Raw genomic sequence first — 25,384 nt, 5'->3', positions numbered from 1 at the left:
GGGGAGAATAAGGACTATTTTTAAATGTTAATATGAATTATTTAATGGCAGTGATGGTTGTGGGAAACAAGTATATTTATTAAATGTAAATACTTTGGGGGGTATTCAATTGTTCCTCTGGGCGCCGCCGGAACGAGCGCGTTAAAACTATTACCGTTTATATGGTAAACTTGCGCGTAAAAACCGTTAATGCGGTAGTTTACTCGCTGAATTTCATCTCGCAGCTCCCGAAAATCAGCGAGTAATTACCGTATAAACGGTAATAGTTTTAATGCGCTCGTTCTGGCGGCGCCCAGAGGAACAATTGAATACCCCCCTATTAATTCATTGCTGGGGCTATTTGGAGGGAGGGAAATAGGTTTATTTATTAAATGAGAAAGTGAGAGCAGGACAGTCTGTCAAATGTTCTGATTCTAGTGGGACAATCCCGATTTTGGTGACTGTTCTGCCTAATCTAAGGGGCAGGCCAAGATTGTGTACTCTTTATATACACAACACACTGCATTCTTTATATACTACCTATGGTGCTAGCTGTTCTTCGTGGGCTTACCACACCCACTCTAGTTGTTTGCTTACGCTTCTCTAGTGGCTGGCCACACCCCCTCTGGTGGGCCTCTACTATTGTATTTCCCCTTGGGCTCTTTATGCCCCAGTCCGACACTGAAGGTTGGTAATATTACTTATTTGTTTATGTTGTATATGTTACTGTGTGCTTTTTACAATTTGGTGGATTTGTTGCATTAGTTGCTGTGAATCTCCTAAAAGTTAAATATTGCTACCATGCAGTGATACCCAGTTTCTGGTACTGCTATTGAAATTACCACATTAGCAACAGAATGATAAGACACAGTCCAAAGAGTGAATAGAGTCATATGTAGAGGTAAAAAAATCATCATCATCATCATTTATTTATATAGCGCCACTTATTCCGCAGCGCTGTACAGAGAACTCACTCACCATAATAATAATAATAATAATAATAATAATAATAATAACAATCTTGAACAAACTACTCAGGTTTACCTTATTTTAGTGATATAAAAATGTATATTATATGTTTTAGTTCTATGTAGATCTGGTTCTGTGTAAATACATTTCTTTGTAACTGGATAACTTGCTGCATATTCATTAAAAATACATGCTTGCTATAGTGTATTTTGCACTAACCATGTAATTATCTGTTGTTAGGGTCGGATTTCGGATTAGCCAGTGCCTAGAGGTCACAGAGACTGACATGCAGCTTATTTCCTGCACATTGGATATGTCAAATTAGTTTTTTTGCTCACCACCAAAGGAAAATCAACAGTAAAATTGAGAAAAGTCAATGTTGATGGTATCATTATATTCTGGCGTAACTAGAGAACGTGTTTCCAGTCATAACTATAAGACTGGCAAAACTAGAGAATGCTATGCGTAAAAGAGGTGTGACTGGTAGATGAGGCTGGGTGAGGACGTCAATGGTTATGCGCCTACCAGCTCCAACTTTGTAAATCTTGTGCAATTATTCTTGCAAGGTTCTATCACTGTCTATCATTGCCGTCACTGTGTATGAGTGTGCTGATGGTACACTTTCTCCTGTTTTGATTAAAGAGGTGTCATTCTGACAATCTTTAACAACTGACAGTTGCCAATGACATAAAGTTTCACTTTAGAGCATAACTAAGTAAAAATGGTTATTTTAAACTATTCCCGATAAAGAAATATGAGTTGAGTCATGTTTTAATAATGATGGATTTTAACTACCCTGGTGTGACAGGAGAAATTAAACTTGCAGTAAAGTTATGGAAACTTTTTTTTTTGAGCATGTTGAAAGACAACTATATGCCTCAACTTGTACAGAAGCCAACAAGATAATAAGGCTTTGCAATACTGTAAGACATTTGCAATATAATTAGAGATATTCTTGAAAGTGGCGCAACATTAAAGTATCGTATTCATTTTTAATTAAATGTATAATGTTTATTTGCAGCTTATCTTCATATGTTAATTTTGTCTAAATGGTATTAACAAACACCAAAATTGTATCAATGTCAGATTTGACACTATTTAATATTAAATTCTATAACATAAACTCTTATAAGACATGAAGTTTTTTAACACTTTTTGTTCATAAACCTTTTATTGACATTTTTGAGAATATCCATCCCTATTTCTACTGCTCTTGAAAACAGGATTAAATAAATTTAGTGTAATAAAATGCACCTTAGGATAAACATCATTTACTAGGCAGCAACCCATAGTCCAGATGGATTAGTAGTACCACTGCCGACAAGGGGATCGGAGAGAAAACTATGAGATTAGAGTATTTAAAAAAGATAGCTTTATCACTGAGAGGAGTTGAGTCTATTAAACACTCTTTTATAAGAGCTGTACAAGTGATTCATGAGTTAATTAAAGCATGGTTAAGCACAAAGTCCTTTTCATGATGGATGTCAGAGATGCCGGGTACTGTTTTCGCTTATTACCCAGCTCCAGATGATACCAAGATCTCCAAGCCTCATCATAGTCACTACAATGCCTGGACCACCAAAAGGCACTGTGACTTTCATTCTATCAAGAGTTCTAAAAACTCTATTCTAAAAGTCGTTCTGAAGAGTCCAAAGGCTGCTTGAGTATGACTATTGTCTAAGTGAAATCCAAGTTTAAGCCTGTCGTGATTTAAGCCCTAATCCTGTCTGGTAGTAAAAGTACGTTGAGCCAAAGATTGAACATAGCGACACAAACTAGGTCCCATTAAAAGTATAGGAAGAGACCTGCAGATCGCCAACTCTGAGCTGGTACAAAATGAAAGTTCTTTTGTGAGGTGGAAATGGCTAAGTGCCCCTTTACAAGCAAAGAACACCCCCAGAAATATTCCCTTGTCATTCTTTCTCTTTTCAGTTATCACTGTGATAGTACTGGCTTACTATGTGACCCTGATGACAGGATTTTGCAGGTTTAAGCAAGTAGTTGCCACTGACTACTCCTATTGGTGCTGCTTGGCCAAGTCTACCAGTCACTGATTTGTGTGAAATGCACACCAACATGGTGTTCCCAGTTGTGGCAGGGTAATTACTGGCACCTGGAACCATTACCGTTTCTTGAGGAAAATGTAGCTGCTGAAGCACATTGCTCTGGCAGAATGTTTCCTGACGGCTTACTGTAGATCAAGATTGCCGAGTATCTGATAGAACGCTAACTCCGGAACACTGTGTTGAACACAGAAGAGGGGGGATGGACAAAAGTGTGAACTTTAATCTGTTGGTCACAGGAAATCAGGCAGCATCACATGAGATTGGAACCTTTCCTATCAAACACACATACGTGCAAATGATATACAGCACAAAAGCGGATTTATTTCTTAAACTGAATTGCTACTGAACATCTCTAAGGAAATGAATGAATGAAAATGCAAGAAGTCGAAAGTTAAAATTGACAACAAAATTGCTTCACCCAGTGCAACAGGGTAATCTCATTGGTTAACAAATTGTGGGCCAAACCGACAAATTGTGGCATATTCTTTTCTGCCAAAATAAAGACATTTACTTTATATGCGAAAATGGCTGCACCAAAGATCAGCCAGCTACCTGACATTTCCCAAATGGCGGGTATTCCGGTTCTACTAAAACAAAGCCCTCCTATATCTTGTTTAGATTCTACATGTTTTAAAGCGAAGGGCCTTAAAAGACAGCGCCCAAGGTAATGGATCCACATGGTGTCCCTTACTTGTCATCGTATAGATGGCATCACCCAGTTAACCTGGCACCACAACTTCCAATGCCTTGAACTCATGTGGCAACAAAAGAACAGGTGCCAATCTGCACAAAGCCCATTTCATCATGTGGATAAATGATGGCACCCCTATAATGGCAACTTTGCACAAGCGACAAAATAAAAATAATTGTAAGGAACACACTTTGTTTCATTTTAGTTATGTTAATGGGGGTTTTAAACACCCAACTGAAATAAATTCCATACTGGGTGCTGTCAGGAGAATGATACAGCAGGACACCAATGGTAGAGAAACCATTGGTATTAGGGAGTGTATCTAACAATGACTATATGAGACAAGTAATCATATTTTAAAAATGACAATTATGGGGCTAAGGGTTTATACATATATACTTTAAAAAATATTTGTACTATGTTCACACTGCCTTTAAGAAGTACCCCTTTTGACACTAAGGGCTAGATTTACTAAACTGCGGGTTTGAAAAAGTGGAGATGTTGCCTATAGCAACCAATCAGATTCTAGCTGTCATTTATTTAGTGCATTCTACAAAATGACAGCTAGAATCTAATTGGTTGCCATAGGCAACATCTCCACTTTTTCAAACCCGCAGTTTAGTAAATGTACCCCTAAATGACTTGACCTTATTGGGACTCCAGCAGAATTAGTATGAAATTATCTTCACCAGAAAATCTTCCATTGATCATTTTTGCCAATACAGATTTCCTTCCAGGTCTGAATGTCAGAATATTTTTGCCCTGTTGCATTTTGGCCAACTTCACAGTGACTTCATCTATGCATCCACTTACTATGAATATTTGCTTTTATTTAAAAAAAAAAAGATTATTATACGCTGTACATAGAGTTCCTCTCAACTATTGAATATAACGTCAAATATTGCACACAAAAACCCTACATGTCACACTAGCATCATGACCTCCATATCTTTATAAAAATAACACTTGCTGGGAGCTTTGGTGCAATAATGCCATGACCAAATTAGCTATAAAATTATGTATTAATCAAGATTAATTGGGCAAGGAGAGCCATAACTTACTTGGGTGTACAATTAACTAAAATACATCATAATCTATACAAATTTAACATTACTATAGTGATGCGAAATATGAACAAATCCTTGAGCCAGTGCAGTGATCTCCATTAGTTATCCCAGGGAAGAGCAAACCTCATAAAAATAGTTCTCTTCCGAATAAATTTCATGGATTGGCCGTATGGCTTCTATCAAAATGAATGTATTACCCAGGTTATTGTATCTATGGCAGACTCTCCCAATTCAGGTTCCTTTGCATACCCTTAAACATCTACAGCAGATTATTTCCAAATTTGTATGGGCAGGACGTAAGCCTAGAGTACGAATGCGTATCCTTTTTAAGCACCAGACCGCTGAAGGACTAGGGCTTCCAAACATATTAAAGTATTATCAAGCTACGCATATGTCTCAATGTATCCTTTGGCACTCACCTCCTCATTACAGAGTATGGACCCACATTGAATCAGATATACTTCAATTATACTCCTCATACTCCTTGCTTTGGATCTCACCCCAACATAGGACAAGACGCTTAGCCCAACAACCCTCAGCATGTTTTTCTGTTTCAATCTGGGACCAAGTGACTAGAGCCTATAAGATGTTATCTAAATTTCAGCTTCTTGTCCCGCTCTGGAACAATAAAAAATTTGAACCAGGCCTTGATCACAGAACGTTCCATCATTGGACCTCACACAATCTACTCTTTGCCTGGGATCTAGCCCCAATGAGGGTGTTCCCTATGTTTTCAGAATTGCAGAAAAGACTAGGATTGCCGCGAATATTTTTTTATCAATATCTGCAGCTTAGGCATTTTTATGGTTCCCTAAGAACTCCTCCCCCTTCAGATCATTGCTCGGCCTTAGAATCTTTATGTCGTTCATCTACCATTATTAGAGGTTTAATATCCACTGTTTACCAGCTGATTAATAGTTTTGGTCAGCCGGATAAAGAGCCGCACGAGTTGGCTTGGGAGCGGGATGCTGGGGAGACCCTGACACCAAAAGAATGGTCAAAGATTAGAACTAATATAGCTAAGACATCAATTTCGGTGAGGATAAAGGAAAATTCATGTAAAATTTATTACAGGTGGTATTTAGTCCCCTCCCGTCTACATGCTATCTTTCCTGCTTCCAGTGATCGATGTTGGAGGAGTTGCGGACTGCGGGGTACCCTGTTGCTCGTTTGGTGGAGTTGCCCTAGACTGCAGTCTTACTGGCAGCAAATTCATAAGCTAATTAAATCTGTGACACAGGTTAGGATGCCCGATTCCCCTCTTTACTTCCTTCTTCCCAGACGGCTCCCTGAAGTCACCCGACCCACACAAAAACTCATTGGACATATGCTGAATGCAGCTAAATGTTTGATTGCAGCTCACTGGAAAAATACTGCCCCCCCCCCCTCGCTCCCAGCTACCATTAGCAAAATTTGGTCAATTTACAGAATGGAAAGCATTACAGCTGTTCTTAAAGATAAACCAGAAAATTTCCAAAATACATGGTCTCCATGGACGAACCATTTCAATGCTGAACCCCCATTAACAACCATCTGACGCTCACCCGCTCCCATAAACTATGATTATTGGAGACTTGGAACGTCTTACACTTTTAAATGGTAGTCATAGACAGTTTGATTATACCTCCTTATTGCCAAGTATGTCACTATTTTTCCTCTTCGCCATCTGATACAGAGAATAATGGGTGATAAACTCTTCTTCCCCCCCTCTTTTTCTTCCCCAAATCCCCCTTCCCCCATTGTTTGTCTTCCCCCTTCCCCCCAGTATAACAAAAATAAGAAAAACAACATTTTCGCTTTTTTACAGTAACATGCTAATTTACTATGTACTGTTGTGAGTTTTCTTTAATATGCATTTCTGTTACTTAAAGTGAAATGTTTCACATATATGTTATAAGATGTCTCACTTTCACACTTATGTTGTTTTGAAAAACTTTAATAAAAATTTACCTTTCAAAAAAAATAAAAAAAATAGTTCTCGTCCGAGTCTTCTACACCACCTACAGACCCTGTCAATATTGCTGACTCACAAAGATGTCTGTCCAAGTGGTGAACTCACCATTTCGAAATTTCATCTGGAAATACAAAAGACCCAGAATAGGCATGGTCAAACTCCAACAACCCAAATCTAATAGAGGAATCAATCTACCTAATATATCCATATATAATTAAGCCATATACCTACAATATAACAAAGACTGGCTTTATGAGGAACATAATTACTTCAACACTACCCAAAAACAAAGCTTCCTACCAGAAATGTATTTTATTTAATATTTACACCTTAAAGACCAGGAGGTACAACAAACATATTCAAAAACTCTCTATTAATGACCACAAGAAAATTTTGGCATCAACTGAGACACATATACAAACCCAAACCCTATATCTCCCTACTCCTACTGAAAAACTCTAACTTCCAAGAAGGCATGGAAGCCTATCCTTTCATAGCACGACATGGAAAAGAGCAGGGCTTAAATGTATTCGGCAACTCCTAGATAAATCAAATGAGAAACCCCTAACATTCCCACAAGCACAGGAAAAATATGACTGAATTAGAAATTTGGTCTGGCTTATATACAGGCTCAATACTTTACCTGCAGGATATCAAGAGCCCTATCTGTCAGGCACCTGCTTACCTTCTCTGCCACAGGGACGGACGCCTTCCTTCCCTAGTGCAGGAAATGCATTCTCGTGGTTTAACTGCAATGCTTATTGGACTGCCTATATAAGGAAGACTCTGGCACTACTCCAGTGCCAGACTATTTGGTCTCATACGGTCAGTCTAGTCTTGGTTCCTGTGTGCTACAGTTCTAGCTCCTTCCTGGGTCTATACATACTTGATATCCTGGTTCTGACTTTTGCATATTCCTGATCACCCTTCTGCCTGGATCTCCAGGTTCTTGGCTATCCAGACAACTCCTGTGCCTCATGTTTAGGCTCTGTTTGGATCTCCTGGTTCTGACCTCGGCTACCCAAACTACTCTCTACTTGTGTTCAAGCTAAGACTGAACCTCCTTGCGAGGGTTCCTGGTAACCAACGGGGGCCTGTTAGATTCCGCGCCTCTTCGCTCAGGAGAGCCAACTGCTGGCAGGTATACATCTAAATCCATTATTTTCCCAGCGAAATTGTGACTCTAGTCCAATCCGACTGGAGTAATCCCCTGGATTCTCTAGTAGTCTCTAAAGTCCACCAACACACAGGGCAATATCACTTCTCTACACTTCTAAAAGAAAAACAAAAAACAAGCTTTGGGATTACACAATGGAAGGAATAGTTTCCATCCCTCACCATGGACACGTAGCTCCGCTCAGCGGCCATGTTTGTGAAACTATTCTTAAACCTATACCACAGAATTTACCTGTCTCCACATAGTACGTAATTGGGTTGGCTGAAGACCACTCATGCCCAAAATGTGGGCACCCCATTGCAGATCTCATCCACTGCCAATGGGATTGTCTCCTAATAAGACGGTTTTGGACTCGGATTTGGAGATAGCAAACGACCACCTAGTAACTACTCACCACTAACACTGGAGTGGGCTATTTTGAATATCCTCTTAAAAATTTTGAAAATGTCAGAAAGTTCTATTGATATTCCCCTCACTGAAAGAACAGGTATGAAGATGCTTTTGCAACACTGTTCGATATAAAACCCGTTTATGATATTCCAGACTGATACGTTCGCAATTATCGTTTGCAATAAAGAGCCTCCAATGCGACCACTGTGGTTACAAGGCACATAGGTTTTATTGACAAAGTATTAAAAGGCAGGGTTTGGCATACAAACACTTGCGCCTGTTGTCCAAACTAACATAACAGATAGCTGCATGGAGAGGGTTTCTGTAGTGAGGCCTAAGGCACAGTTAAAAGTCACAGCCAGATTCTGTTAAGTAGCTCCTTTGATAATGCAAAATATAAGTCATACTTGCCAACTCTCCCGGGAGTGTGGCAATATCCCGGATCTGCCCACTTCACTAGGAAGTGGGCAGAATTAGCTCCCAAACGCCACGATTCCCAGTGAATTGCGGAGTTTGACAGGAGATGGTGGGCCTCATCAAGACATGTATCTGTCAATTTTGAGCATATTGTACACAAAACCATTCTGCACATGCCCAGAACTGGGAGATATGTCCGTGAAGCAAGCCCTGCCCACTGCGTTTTCAAAAGCAAAGGACACTTGCTACAGCCTATGATTTTGAATGGGGTGGGGAAGGGGCGTTTTGCCATAGTCAATTTACAGTAGGAGCGTGCCAAACTCAAGCGCATGTAGCCATTCACGAATCAAGCTCTCGTCAGCTCAAAGTTACTTTTGTTTTTCTGCCGTATCTCTTGGTCCAGCTACAGGGCTAGTCTAAGTGCAGATCAGTAGTTATAACAGTCTCCTATGCATGCTATAACATGTGTTTGCGATCATGAGCAACTGGTAAAATTTATTTTATGTTCAGTAGACATTAACAACATTCTAATAAATGTATTTCATGGAGAAAAAAAAATACACTTTTATAACTGTTTTATCATTAATGCCTATTAACAGGTGACATTAATTCAATAATCTATTTTTTTTTCCTATGCGTTCTTTTGCAAATTTATAATCCACATAGGTATTGGATGTATGCTGCAGAGTCTTGTGTAGGAAAGCACAGCTGACCTGCCCCTGATTTCAACAGCAAATGTGTCTTGAGATCTGTGTCTTGAGGAATTCGGTAGTACCCAAAGCCAAAATAAGTACGTGTAATACTAAACCCATGTTGCACTCAGAATGTGTGCCTTGTTGAATCTTGCTTTTAAACACATTGCCATTTAAAATTTAGCTGTTAAAGTCGCCGAATATCGACGATTTGCAAAAATCGCTCTTTAATACATTTACCGGGTGTCTTCATTTTCAGCAATTAATCCTTTAAATCTTTCATATAGTGGTTACTATGTTTTTGACAGGCTGTGCAAAATCATGCTTCATCATCATTATTTATTTATTAAGCGCCAATGATTCCGCAGCGCTGTACAGAGAACTCACTCACATCAGTCCCTGCCCCTTTGGGGCTTACAGTCTAAATTCCCTAACATACACACAGGCTAGGATCAATTTGATAGCAGCCAATTAACCTACTAGTATGTTTTTGGAGTGTGGGAGGAAACCGGAGCATCCAGAGGAAACCCACGCAAACACGGGGAGAACATACAAACTCCTCACAGATAAGGCCATGGTTGGGAATTGAACTCATGACCCTAGTGCTGTAAGGCAGAAGTGCTAACCACTTAGCCACCGTGCTTCATAACAGTCGCTGCTAAGTTTCAAAGATGTGTTTGTTTAAAAAGTTGCGAAGAAAACATATTTTCTTTTTCAAAAGAAAAATTCAAATTCTTTATGCAGTAAAGATCGTAAACGTTACACAAATATGGAAGAACATCCATGTTAAGAGGAATTTAATTAGAACCAATCGGCTAACATCACAGAAAGTTTCCCTGAAGCACACTGAGCATTAGGGTAATTCCATTTCCAATGGCCAATTTTTTTTTTTCATACTTCTGCAACCCATCATTCGGTTCCACTTGGTATACTGACACTGAATCATAAATATTTTTTTATTCAGTGCATATTTTGAACTTGCACAAGATTGTAAAAGTTTGATGTTATACAATTTTCCACAATATCAGACCAGTGACTTTACCAATACACAATTTATGTTAAGAATATGCAGTATAAATATTTCTATTAATGCTGTATAATTGCGGGAACAAATAGAAGTGAACATTAATAACCTAAAGCACTGCAGTCATGTCAATGAGTGATAATACGGGAGATATTCATTGTTATTACCTTGTTTCCCCAAAAACAGGTTGACAGGCTCCCTATTCTGGTTTCAGGACAAAATGTAATAAAGCTGCTCTCAGTTCCGAAACTTCAGGATGGAACCGCAAAACTATGGCTAAGGCAATGGTGGAAAACATAGATGAGTGGGGATTGCGGGACAACATTCAAGGGCTATGTTTTGATACCACAGCATCCAACACTGGAGTGAAAAGTTTAGTATGTATGCTGCTGAAGTCTGAGATTGGCCGTACACTACTAAATTTGGCTTGTCGACATCACATCTCTGAAATAATGCTGGAAAAGGTCTTCAGTATTCATGATGTTTCTAAATCTCCAAACATGGAGCTTTTAGTCCACTTCGAGACTTTTGGCCTAGAATCGATCATGCTTTATTCAGCACAGCATTTGAAGATGAAAAGGCATCAGCTGTGGTTGCTCCCTGGAAAGATAACATCATTAAGTTTGCAGTTGCTCATTTGGAGAAATTCCAACCGAGAGATGATTACCGTGATCTGCCAAACCCAGACTCGCCCATCTGACTGCCAAACAGAGCACATTTACTCTGCTCCACAGTCCTGTGTCGGTGTGCTTAACAACGCTCCATCCGACACTTGGCATTGGTCTTGGTGATGTGAGGCTTGCATGCAGCTGCTCGGCCCATTCCATTAAGCTACTGCCGCACAGTTTTTGTGCTTACATTAATGCCCGTGGAAGTCCGGAACTCTTCAGCTATGGAATCAGCAGAGCATTGGCGACTTTAACGCATCATGCGCCTTAGCAGTCGTCGACACCGCTCTGTGATTTTACGTGGTCTTCCGCTTAGTGGCTGAGTTGCTGTTGTTCCTAAGCGCTTCCACTTTCTAATAATATCACTTACAGTTGACTGTGGAATATCCAGCAAGGATGAAATTTCATGAACTGTCTTATTGTAAAGGTGGCATCCTATCACAGTACCACGCATCCTATCACAGTACCACACATCCTATCACAGTACCACACACGTCCTATCACAGTACCACGCTCTGAGTCACTGAACTCTTCAGAACGACCCATTTTGTATCACAAATGTTTACAAATGGAGACTGCATGGCTAGGTGCTTGCCTCTGGCAATAGGTCCGATTGAATCACCTCAATTCAATAATTAACAGGTGTGGCCAAATACTTTTGTCCATATAGTGTATATCTCTAATTTGTAGTCATGTAAGCACTCTTTAAAGAGTAAACAGCAAATGTAAGTAAAACTAATGCAAAATCAATATATTGTTCCTGCAGAAGGCAACATCATTTATAGATCTAGTTCAAACAACACATTGGTGAACATCTAATAAACTGTCACAATAGTGTTTCTAATTGTAGACCAGATGTGCCACAAAGAGCGTGGTCATGCATAAAATAAACATAGTCAATAATTGAGATTCTTTTGTTTCAATACATAAATTATGTGCTGGCACCATGAAGAAAAAACATTAAGACATTCATACTGTACATCCAAAATATCCAGTTTATAGTCAAAAAAAACTATAAAAATCTCAATCTATTTAGCTTCATACTAGGCATATAAAATATCAGGCACATAAATCTGTTTTTTTCTCTTAACTAAAGAATTCCAGCTCTTAGTGACATAAAGGCTTCCATGTCTATGGGATTAATGCATGCTATGATTATTAATAATACTAGGTCTATTAATGGATCTCCCCAGGCACACAATTATTATTTTTTGACAATTTCTAGGTATAATAGCAATAGTTCGAAAACAAGTTTAAACTTGCAGAATAGAAAGTATGCATGTCAGCAGATGAGGTAAATCTAATCATTATATTAGAAAAATGATAGTGTAAATTGGGCAAATTAATAACATTTGGGCATTCGTTGTGAGCTGCAGGCCTTCATGGTTTAGTTAATTGGAAGGATTTTGTTATTTTGTTCAAAATTTACAATCCATTAAAATACATAAAGCTAACGGAGCAGCAGTGCCCCATTGTAATACTTAGTTATTGCATACAACACAGCACTGTTCATAAATATTTTGGCACATGGAGGATGGGAGAGAGTGGCGCACACGCAGCATGGTAATTAATCTCAATACCATGCATGCATGCCCTTGCTCCGCCCAAACTCCTCCAGGTACACCCACAGGGGAGCTGCGCAAAGTGGCAGATAGTAGTCAAATATGGAGGAAATACACCGATCTATCTTCCATATTTGTCTTAATACAAAGATGCCATAGCTATTAGACATAAGCTATTGCAAGCACTAACTAGGCCCTTCTGATTAACTGAATGTGATTCTGACCTCTCCAGCTGATAGTGCTTAAAATATTAGCATTACAGCTATATTATATGAAGTTGCATCTCTATATTCACGTCACTTAATTAATATTTCCAATTGGACGACAGCAGGAGAGAAGTTTCTCATTTGATTTTAAGAGGGAATTGATAGTATAATTATTTCCTTTTAATTACAATTTATATTGAAAATGTGACTTTCATACTTATTAATAAATGTCCAGACAATTTATTACATTACTATATTGAGAACAAACAAGTAAATACCACTTTAGCATTTACTATTACATTTTGTCAAGCCACCACTATTGTGGGACATCACTTTAAAAGCTTGTGCATCTGATGTGTCTGGTTCAAATGGTACTGTTTTAGAGTTTGACACAACTTGAGATTTGTCTGACTAAACATATGTTCGTAAATTCACTTTTTCTTGCTGCTTCTTATTCACAATTTGTGAGTATCTGCCACAATACCAGCTACGGAAGACAGCTGCATTCTTCACTTACTGCAATCAGCATTTTAAAGGTAAGACAATTAGGACTTAGAGACCTCACCTTTATGCAGCTTTTATAAGGCTGGGTACACACTTCAGTGATTTCAGCCGATATCACACGATAAACGACTGATAGACCCGATATCACAGTAGTGTGTATGCTGCAACGAGAAATGCTTATCGTTTCAAAGCCCATTGTATCACTGATCAAGATTTTTAAACTGAATTATAACTCTCGTACAATGATGGAACAATGTCGTTCCAATTCTGCAAAGTGCATACACACTGCAGAATTGGAACGACAATTTAGTATAATGTAGGAAGCAGTATTGTAACTTACCTCTGCACCGGTATCCATATGAACCCAAACTGGAGATCCGGAGGCAGATGCAAGAAGCCGGGCAGGAGCATAGGCTGCGATTCCAGGGTGAACAAAGTGCCGGGAGAAAAAGGCTTTGCTCTGGGAGCTACATTTGCTGGGTCCACAGGATTTCATGGACCCCCATTAACCTCCAGTAACAGAGTGTACCCCAGAATGCAGAGCTGCCATGATGTCACAGGAGGCCCGGTCACACGTGGCAGCTTTACTCGGGGTTGTCCGCTGCCTCTCCGGGACAATGCTGTTGCCAGGATGGGAGGACAGATTATTGTTGTGCTCAGACTCCTGACCCTGGTGTCCGGAGATCTGCAGACAGGCAAGCAGGGGGTTAACTGACAGTCCCTCTTCATGTCTCTTTCTGTTAACCCTGCACCTCACTGGAGCACAGGGGTTGAACTCTAGTATGACAGCTCTGCACCTCTCTGGGACACAACGGTTTAACAATGTATGACAGCTCTGCAACTCATGTGGACACAGATAGTTAACTCTTTCACAGCTTTGCACTTCACTGGGACACTTAGACACAGGGGTTTAACTGCATGACAGTGACATCTCTCCACTCAGCACTGGGACTCATGTCTCTGCATAACAATGACAGCTCCTCACCTAAGAAGAGAAAAAAAAAATCTGATTTTCACAATGAAGAGCACATATCTGAAGGTAATCGTGTACAATGGGTTTAGTGTATACACATGAATCGGCATGCTGACCGGGACTTTTTTTTGCCCTGTCGCTGGCAAAATTGGTAAAAAATATTGCATTTTTAGAATTTTGCTGTAGTGTGTACCCAGCATAAAGCTATCACACTCCTACCAATCTTTGCACAATCAAAGTTCGAAATTAATTTCTCTGGCGGTGCTTCAAAGAGTCTTGTTTTGCTGCCTGTTTATCAACTTTGCAACTTTTACCAGCTTCATCTCTAAGGACTCTACCTTCTTCAACTCATCAACTTAAGCTTTGTCCCTCACGACCTGTCCTCTTAGAATTAAGCGGCTTGGCCGATCGTGCTGTGTCTCTGATAGCTACCACAGCACAGTGGTTCTCTCCTTGGAGCAACCAGCACCTTCACACAATTCTCAATGAGCATTTATAGCCTCAGTAATCTACTTCTGCCATTGGTTTAATTTGTTATGTGAATAATGGAATTCGTTTTCTAAGGGATAGTCATGGTATTATCATTGTACCTGCTAAGCTTAATGTTGCATTTTACAATAGAATGACACACATAATAGGATTGAATTTGGCATGGAGGGTAAGCCTTTACCAAGGGCAATATTTTATCAGTGAATTGAAAACATATAGCCGGTTACCTATAGTCTCGTAAGGAATATTTGCTTATAACTCTTTTTAGTTAACTATTACTTAAATATGATGAGTAAAAAAAAATCAACCATCAACATGTATACTTTGTGCTAAAATATAAGTAGCCATGAATTACCATTCTGTTCAGGAGAGTTAAATAAAAAAGGGAAATAAGTGACCCCGTGAATATAGAATTTTTTACTTAAAGGGCACCCAGAGATACAGGATCACATTGATAAATGAATGCAGCTGCACTTCCGTTATGGAATTGCTGTCTAGTAATTACAAAAACTTATTATGAGATATGTGTTCAGAATGGAAAGCGCTACTAAATAAAGTCAACTATAGAACAAGTGAGGCTAAACTCTTTATTGATCAAATAAATAGTTGCACTTGTTAGTATTCATGAATAAAGAGCATTGACATAAATGGAGCAGGCCACCCTTGCTATGCGTTTTGGAGCAGGATCTGCTTTTACAGACAATTTAAGAACACTGCTGTTTTGCTATACAACTGATGTCATATACTGTATAAGAGTAACCTATAGGATCACAGAGGGAGTGACAACTGAAAACATTAACATAAATCCAATACGATTAGAATAAGAAACAAAGGCAGAATACATGTTGAGAGTGTGTATAACAAGTAGAGATGGTCACTGACCCCCGTGTTTTGGTTTTGGATCTGGATTACCTTTGTGTTTTGGTTTTGGCAAAACCGCCCTTGTGTGTTTTGGTTTGTAAAATAACCTAATTTAGTGCTTCACCTGTTTCTTGGATAAGTGAGTCAATAGAAATGCCCAAAGCATCTTTACTTTTTGGCTCTAGTAGTGCAAATTAAGAAAAATACAGTTTAATCCCTGGTAGGCCGTCCTTAATCCTAGCACTTGCCTGCAAATTATACAGACAAGCCTGGTTGTCTTCCTCTCCATCTTTGACTATTGGCAATGTAGCCAATAGTCTTTGGGTGTATATTACACCCTACACTTATAGTTAAATAGAAAAAAACCCAGCCTGCATAGATTGTACGATAAAAATAGAAATGGACAAAGGCAGTTTGGTTTCTGTCTGTATAGGCCCCCCATCACTTGTAGTTAAATAGAAAAAAAGCCAGCAGGTATAGACTGTACAATAAAAATAGAAATGGACAAAGGCAGTTTGGTTTCTGTCTGTATCAGACCCCCTCTCCACTTGTAGTAAAATAGTTAAAAATTCAGCTGGTATAGACTGTACAATATAAATAGAAATGGACAAAGGCAGTTTGGTGTCTGTCTGTGTAGGACACCCTACACTTATATTGAAATTGAGAAAACAGCAGCCTTTAAAGACTGTATGTGAAACAGAAATGCCCCAAGTCCCTTTCCTGTTTGGGGGTAGATTACACCATACACTTAGAGTGAAAGTTTTTAAAAGATGTTGTCGTCTTCATCTTCAGCATCATCCTTACCCTCATCAGTGTGTACATCATCATCACAGACTATTAATTCATCTCCGCTTGAATCTGCCATTAGAGAACTGTCAGTGCTTGGAAGTCTTTGATGGTAAAAGCCTTTCTCGTGGAAGATGTAGTTCATTTTGATGAACATAACCTTTTCCACATTTTTCGGAAGTAACCTCCTACATTGATCAATAACAAGGTTCCCGACTGTGCTGAATACTCTTTCAGAGCACACACTGGAGGGTGGGCAGCTTAGGTATTGCAAGCCAAGGCCCAGTTCAGCAGACAACTTGCTGCCCAATAGCTCCTTGCAAAGTTTCTCATTTTGAAGCAAAGAATCAATGTAGGTCTTAAACCTTGGATCAAGCACAGTCGCCAAAACGTAGTGATCCGAGTTCAAGATTTTAATTACTCTAGGATCATTGCAAAGTGAATTTAGTACCTGATCTACAAGGCCAGCATACTTTGCGGAATTGCTTTCTTTCATCTCCTCCTTCAGTTTCTCAAGCTGCTTTTCCAATAGTCGAATTAAGGGGATTACTCTCAAGCTAGCAGAGTCTGCACTCACTTCACACGTCACAACTTCAAATGGTTTCAGCACCTTGCACAGCACAGAAAGGTTTCCCCACTGTGCAAGAGGGAAATACATACCCCCTCCTTTTCCAATGTCATGGCATTTGCAATACGCTTGGATGGCTTTGCGCTCTTCCTCCATCCTCTGAAGCATGTACAGGGTGGAATTCCTACTTGTTAACACCTCTGGCTTAAGTTGGTGGCAGGGCAAGTTAAATTGTTCTTGGAGCTGCTGCAATCTCCTACATGCTGTGTCAGAATGCCTGAAATGTCCCGAAATTATACGGGCCACCGAAAGCATCTCCTGCACCTCACGGTTATTTCTTAGGAAGCTCTGCACCACCAAGTTTATTGTGTGAGCAAAATAGGGAATGTGATGGAATTCACCCAGCTGTAATGCTCGCACAATATTGTTGGCGTTATCAGAAATGACATATCCTGGGGAGAATCCAAATGGTATAAGCCATGTATCAATCACATCTCTTAGTTTTCGTAACAAATTATCAGCTGTATGCCTGTTAGTGAAGCCGGTGATACAAAGAGTGGCCTGCCTGTGACAAATGTTACGTAGTGGTGTACATGCTGCTGCTGTTCCTGCTGGTGAAGGTGAATGACCAACCCAGTGGGCTGTCACAGTCATATAGTCTTTGGTTTGCCCACTTCCACTTGTCCACATATCTGTGGTTAAGTGAACAGTGGGCAGAATGGCATTTTTCAGCGCAACCACTACATTTTTACAAACTTTTTGATATAGTTGCGGAATAGCTTTACGGGAAAAATGGTGTTGCAATGGAATTTTGTAACGCGGATATTAAACCTCAATTAACTGTGAAAAACCAGTTGCGTTTATTGTGGATATTGGACGCAGATCTAGCACTAGCATAGTAGCCATGGCCTCTGTGATTCGCTTGGCGACTGGGTGACTGCTGTCATATTTGCTTCCCCTAGCAAATGATTGTTTCACAGTTAATTGTTGTAATGTAGGACTGCTCTTTTTCTTGGCCTTCTTATGGGAGGAAGATTCACCCCAGCAGCAGCAACAGCAGATGGACTAATGCTTAAACATTCTTCAGAGTAATCAATTATAGTGCAGGAGTCATCCAGCCTTACTAAGTAGGATGCAGGGATAACTCCGAGCACTACTGAGGCTATTGATGAGGACCGTGTTGTGGGTGTAGATTGGTCGTCCTAGCTGAGTGCTTGTTATTTTTTTGCCATAACTTTCAGCTTTTCCCAAAACCTTGCCATGAACTCTCGTCAAATGGCGTAACATGGATGAGGCTCCAAGATGGTTAAGGTCCCTCCCTCGACTGACTGTGGCTTTACATACACTACAAATGGCTATACAACTGTTGTCAGGATTTGGGTAGAAATAATTCCACACATAAGAAGTTGATTTTTTTTGTCTTATGCCCAGGCATGACAATGGCCTTTTTCTTGGCACATGTCAGAACTGCTGCCACTGGTGCAGGACTTACACAAACAACCTCATCCTCATCAACATCCTCATTAGCGCCCTAGTCGCCTACACAAATCTATCCCCTCATACTCTTCCAATTTCAATAGTGGCATCCTCAATTGGTGTATCACCGGCTACACTGGGGCTGTTCAGGCACACATCAGCAGAAATCCTGAAAGGACCCTTCTTTATGGGTACACTATCAGAATGGTCACGATTACACATACCACTGGTGGATGGACTCTCCACAGGGATTGGTGTCATTTCTGATTCTGAGCATATATTTTCCTCTAATGCATTACTGTTTTCTTGCAGCTCGGCTTTCACACGTAACAGTAGTTGTGCACCACTTTTGGACTCCAAATTACTTGGTCTTACTTGGTCACGAGTGACCGTACAAGAAGAAGGCTCAGTAACATTTTTCAATCTGTCACTAATAGAGAAAGTCGAAGGCCTCATTCTTTCTTTGCCACTGCGTGTGTAGAATGGGATGTCGGCAATTTCTTTTTTATCGGCAGTTAACTTTTCATCAGTTACACTTCTTTTTAGCTTCCACATGGTAAAAATTGTTTTGGGGTGTGTTTTTTTCCTTAATTTAAAAAGACTATGTACTTTTACATAGGCTTTACCAGATGAAGTACAGTGAAGACTACCATCAGGACTAGTGCCAGCACCTGCTTGCTAATCCTGCTCTATGTGGACTACTTTGAATCCATTTTAATGAGACCAAAACACTTGTAGTGCAAAATATGAAATATATAGTGCTGCTAGATAATACTTTCAGAACCAGAAAAATTGTTTGTTCACACTGGGGAATATGGGAGACCCCAAAGCATTTGTAGTGCAAAATATGAAACATATAGTGCTGCTAGATAATACTTTCGGCACCAGAAAAATTGTTTGTTCACACAGGGGAATATGGGAGACCCCAAAGCATTTGTAGTGCAAAATATGAAATATATAGTGTTGCTAGATAATACTTTCAGCACAGAAAAATTGTTTGTTCACACTGGGGAATATGGGACACCCCAAAGCACTTGTAGTGCAAAATATTAAATATATAGTGCTGCTAGATAATACTTTCAGCACCAGAAAAATTGTTTGTTCACACTGGGGAATATGGGACACCCCAAAGCACTTGTAGTGCAAACTCCAAACTTTATACAGATGGTATATTTCTATTTCTGCAGCCAGAAAATACTTTCTGGAGGAGGCAATATGACACCCCAAACAGTTGGTAATGTTTGCTAAAATGCCTCCTCTATCCTCCTCTCTTCCTGCTATAACAAGTACTCGGCTAGGTACTCGGATACCGGAAGTTTAGGCGGGTTCGGTTCTTAGGGAACCGAGCCCGCCCATCTCTAATAACAAGTACATAATAAATACAGAACCAAATAGCACTCTAAAAATACGTTAAAATCAAAAGAATCATTAAAACCCATGGATAAAAAGAAATTCAAAGAAAAAATCAGTTTCATGATTATGCAACATTGCTAGTCTGTGACAATGTATAGGACTTATTTCAATACAATGGAGTTTAACATGTGTATGTTAAGCATATTGTATTCAGAAAAAAAGTCGACAAACGTCATGTGATGCGTTGTTCAATTTTATAAGCTATTGGCATTTATATATATGTCCTTTAAGTGATCTAATTGTACGGCCCACATATTGCATCTCACTTACAACGGTATAACCTGAGCTATGTGAGGTAAAGCTAATACTGTAGCAGCACATTTTACATTTTCCACAAATGGCCAATTTACTAAACCCATGTTTAGATTTCTCACCAAGTGAATGGGAAACAAGTCTACTTTTTAGACTGTAAACTTTTTAATAAATAAATCCTGGTTTCTCCAAGATATTTAAAATGTACCACTTATTCGCCACTATGGCACCGTTCAGCATTCCCACTAGAGAACTGTAACTCATATGCAACATCTTGGTAAAGGGCAGGCATCACCCAGTTTACTTACATCTCGGGTGAATTTACTCCACAAACATTCTCTGACCTGAGTGAGAAAGCGGGTCTTCCATCATCCATGCACTTCTACTATGTATAAATAGGGGGGTTTATCCAGGCTCAATGCAAAACGGCCAAACTACGCAAGCCTACTGCATTCAAGAGGTTATGTATGTACCGGGTGGGGTTCCCACACTTGGTTTCTCTAATCTACCACTCCACCCTATCAAGACCTTGGAGCCGCTCGAAGCAGCATGGGAAAGGGACAACAAATGACTCTGGAACAGGAGGGATGGTCCTGGCTCAAGCTTAGGATCTCCAAAGCCTCCATTAACACCTCGTCAAGGTAAAACGCTTACGAAGAATACACTAGATGGTACATGGTACCAAGATTGCACAGACTTTATCCAGATACGTCAGATCTCTGTTGGAAGGCATGTGGGGGAGTAGGGTCTTTCTTTCATATTTGGTGGCAATGCCCCTACATTTCCAACCTGTGGCTCCAGGTATCTTACTCAGATTCTGGACAGTGATGTAACCCCTGACCCATTGGTAATGTTGCTATGCTCCCCTGAGAAAACTCTCACTAAACATAGCAAAAAGTTGATGCACCATGTCTGTGCCACTAAACGTTTGCAGATTGCAACACACGGCAAGTCCTCCCACACCCTCCATGCCTTTAGATGCTTGTCTCACAGATATGGTACATAATTTCAATGGAAAATATCACGAGCCTTCTTCGGGACAAAGTTTCTAATTTCCACAAGGCTTGGGACTGTTGGTACACCCTTCACCGATCCTCATTGCCTAGCACCTAGTTAGCTGCCCTCCACATCCAGGACTTCTGAGCATCGCTCTTTGTTTCTACCTACCCGCTCGCCTGAGGGCTCTTTGGGGGGGGGGGGGGATCGGACCCAGCTCCACCTAGGGGAGTCCTGTTACCTTTCTCTCCGCTTCGCTGGACTAGGGCGGCAGTCATGCAGGTCACCCCACCCTCATACTATGTGAGTCGGTCACTGTATTGGTTGTATGCTACCATTTTCTCTGTTCTGTTGTCATCTTACGTGTTGTTGATGAAAATGAACAGATTAAAAATAAAAAAAAGAACCACTTATAGATTCAATATTATACTTTTTATGGGCTTTATAAATCTAGCCACATAAGTTATGAGAGGTTTCTTATTATGCTCTTCCAGTAAGATATCTTTATAGATCCTGATAATTGCATCCTAAATATTTGCCAAGAATCTAGTCATTTCTCTAGCTTAATGCACATGTGGATGACTGAATTTTTATTTGAATTACCAGCCAGATAGATCTTAAAAAATTGTTTAATATTTAAATACTAATAATTTTAATTTAATTGCGATGCGCACAGCCAACTAGGAGTCAGAGGTATTAATAGATGTTTTAAACACCAGTCCAACACAACTCATTTTTGGTACCTATTTCAAATAACAGCTTGAAAAAGTGGACATAAAGCAACTTGGACAGCTTTGGTTCTACCTTTGCAATTTAAGGCAACATATTCTGCCAATCCTCCTAATACAATCCTTCTAGACAGTCATTGGGATAACAGGTTAACTTGATTGATAGTTGACTTTTCTGATCCATACATTCTGAGCACATTAATATAAAATTAACCTGGGAAGATCAAGCAATTAAAGCTATGCACATGTAAGATAATAATAATAATAATAATAATAATAATAATAAGCAACACACAAAACAAACATTTGGGGGTAAATGTATCATACCCCGGTTTTGTCAACTCCCACGAGTTCGGCGTCTTCGCAGCTTAAATTTAAAGCGGCGCTGCCTTGTAAAGGGAACCGAGGTATGATACATTTACCCCTTGGTTTGGTCCACAAGGGATAAAACACTGGTTATGTATAGGATAATCCATACTCTACCTAAATGTTCGGGAGACTCCCATATTCTGGGTAGGTCTCCCGGTATCCCGGGAGAGCTGGCAATTCTCCCACATCTGCCCACTTCCTAGTGAAGTGGGCAGATTTCAAGCCTCCATGATACGATTCTCCAGGAATCGCATCATGTTGGCCCGCATCCCCGTGTTAAAATGACGCATCATTACGTCACAGGGGGCAGGGCCAAAATGATGCGATCCCCGCCCCCTCACGCCCACCTCTACTCCGAGACTCCTGGAGGCCAGTTTTTAAAGGTTAGCAACTATAGGATAATCACATATTATTCCAGCTAAGAAGGCAAATAGTAGAGCAGATATATATTTTATAGAAACATTAGGTTGACTTCATTCAGTACTGAGTCCTGTCTCCAAATGTTTGTCTTATTTACACACACTACTTGTGGGTAAAATGATTAAAGTTGGTTTGTTAGATAGAATGGCACAGATCAGAATGGAAGAAAACATTACCTTAATCTCTAAAACATCATCAAATGCACAAAATGCTAGAAAAGACACTCATCCTAAAGGACTGTACGTGCTATCTGAAAATCCTAGGGCATGTCATTATTAAAAGCAGCTGCATAGGTTACAGGAAACCCTCATCATCATCACACCATCACCATTTATTTATATAGCGCCACTGTTTCCGCAGCGCTGTACAGAGAACTCACATCAGTCCCTGCCCCATTGGGGCTTACAGTCTAAATTCCCTAACACACACACACAGACTAGGGTTAATTTTTGTTAGCAGCCAATTAACCTACCAGTATGTTTTTGGAGTGTGGGAGGAAACCGGAGCAACCGGAGAAAACCCACGCAAACACGGGGAGAACATACAAACTCTCCCAAAAAGATGAAAAAACAATAACCTGAAGCTTAAGTAAGCTGTCCGAAGAGATGAATATATCTCCTGCTTCAAAAAGGACATCAATGTCCCTGATCAGGGACTGGGTATGAGTTTATCCCCATGGGTAGGTAAGTGCTACAAAGAACGTAAAAGAAGCAAAGGAAAGACAATATTATGCAGAAGTAACAGGGAAAGCCTCAATAACACATGATACTGAAAGCATCACAAAATGAATACTACTCAAGACTATTTTGTCGATTGTCACAGCAAGTTTACAATGAAAAGATGATGGGCATGTGAATTTTAATTGCAACAGTGCATTAAAATTTTCTTTGATGTAAAACAATATCTTTACATGGCATACATAAAGCACAAGGCATATATATTAGCATACATATATTAACATTGCCAAATGCAGCAGCAGGTTAAGAAAATACCTTGCTGAGCAGGAGACAGGATACATATACGCATAATAGTGCAATACAATTTTAAGGCGCTATTGTAGTCTGTGTTACGCGCCAGACCCTCCAGCCGACTTTCATGTTTCTGGTGCGCAAGCCTGGGCCTCTCCTTCAGGCTCCTATTCCGCAGTTCCGACACCACGATCTGCCGATGGCAGCTGCCATCTTGAATTTCGAGTCTGCACATACACAGAACCGTGTTTTATAGATTTCCCTATTCAACCATTGGCTGATTACCTTTCACTCCCCCTCATCCTCCAGACTATTTAAGGCACCTGGCAATATGGAGCCAGATCTTCCTGTCCTGTAGCCTGCTAAGCTGCTGGATTGTTTGGTTCCTGTGTATTCCTGGTATCCTGTATCCGTTCCTTTTCAGCAGATTCTGGAATTCAACGCTATTTGCTTCTCAGTTAATCCTGTATCTATTCCTATTCAGCAGATCCTGGTATCCAGCGCTATATGCTTCTCAGATAATCCTGGGGGTAAATGTATCAAGGTACGATTTTGCGAATCCAGCGATTTTCTCGGGAGAGTTGAAACTCGCTGATGTATGAAGCTGAGATTTCATGTAAAATTGCCAGAGATGTGTTTCTGTCAAATTCGCTATTTTCAAAATCAATAGAGATCAAAGTCCCGACTATTTGCCAATCTAGCTATACAAGTCTCAAATGTATGAAGCTGCGATTAAGCAAATTCGTTTGATTTAAAATCCGCCAGATACAACACGCTGCATCCTAGCAGCGTGATTAGTAAACCCATCACTGTTACACTGTTCTACCTACACAGCCGGAGGTCCGGCAGCTGTCAAATGTGTAAAAATAGATAAAAGTTTTTTTTTTAAAAAAAAAGTGGGGCCCCCCGCCCGGCCACTATTATCCCTACGTGAAACTCAGGGGAAAAATTTGCGTGGGCTCCCCCCAATTTTCACATAACCAGCACTAGGCAAACCAACCGGGGTGGGTTGCTCTACAGCAGGGGGACACTATGGCTCTTCCTACACCCCTGGGCGGTGTGTGTAGGGTAATAATGGTGAAAGTTAATGTAAAAAAATAGACGCCATTCACCTGCCCATCAAGCTAAGGCTGGGGGAGGGGTATCATGCATAAAAGCTTGATTGTGTCATTTGTGCACTGAGACCAAGAGACCAACGCTGGGGAAGCTGGCTGGTCTTGAGGGAGCTGGTCTATGTCTAGCTAGTGTTTAGGGTCTCCATAATTTCTGTGAAAGTCATACGGTGTCAAATACATTTTAACCATCCTGACAATAAAGCTGCATAAAAAGAAGAAGTTGTTCGCGTGTGCTTCAGCAGTAGCGGGCTCTTGCCACTATATATATATATATATATATATATATATATATATATATATATATATATTGAGGTTTTATGTACACTTTAGTGATACTTAAAGTTCAGGTTACAGGAAACATGTCATGTTTAGTATCATCCCCTATTCATACGCAGTTGTCCGGTTCATTCACCGAAGGGATCGCACATTGCATACTCTAGTTAGTGATGTTAGGGAATAAATGTTTAAAATGTTACTGACTGTGTATTGTGAATAGACTAGCTTAAACTGGTTTCTGGCCAGGAGAATCATCTGGAATGTTAACCCTCACCCTTGAAGGGGGTTGTTTGAACTGGCCTATGACCTGTTTACACTGGACCGTCCT

This window comes from Mixophyes fleayi, chromosome 3 (genome assembly GCF_038048845.1).
Source record: "Mixophyes fleayi isolate aMixFle1 chromosome 3, aMixFle1.hap1, whole genome shotgun sequence".
In the NCBI taxonomy this organism is placed as follows: domain Eukaryota; kingdom Metazoa; phylum Chordata; class Amphibia; order Anura; family Limnodynastidae; genus Mixophyes; species Mixophyes fleayi.
This window is presented reverse-complemented; position numbering follows the sequence as displayed.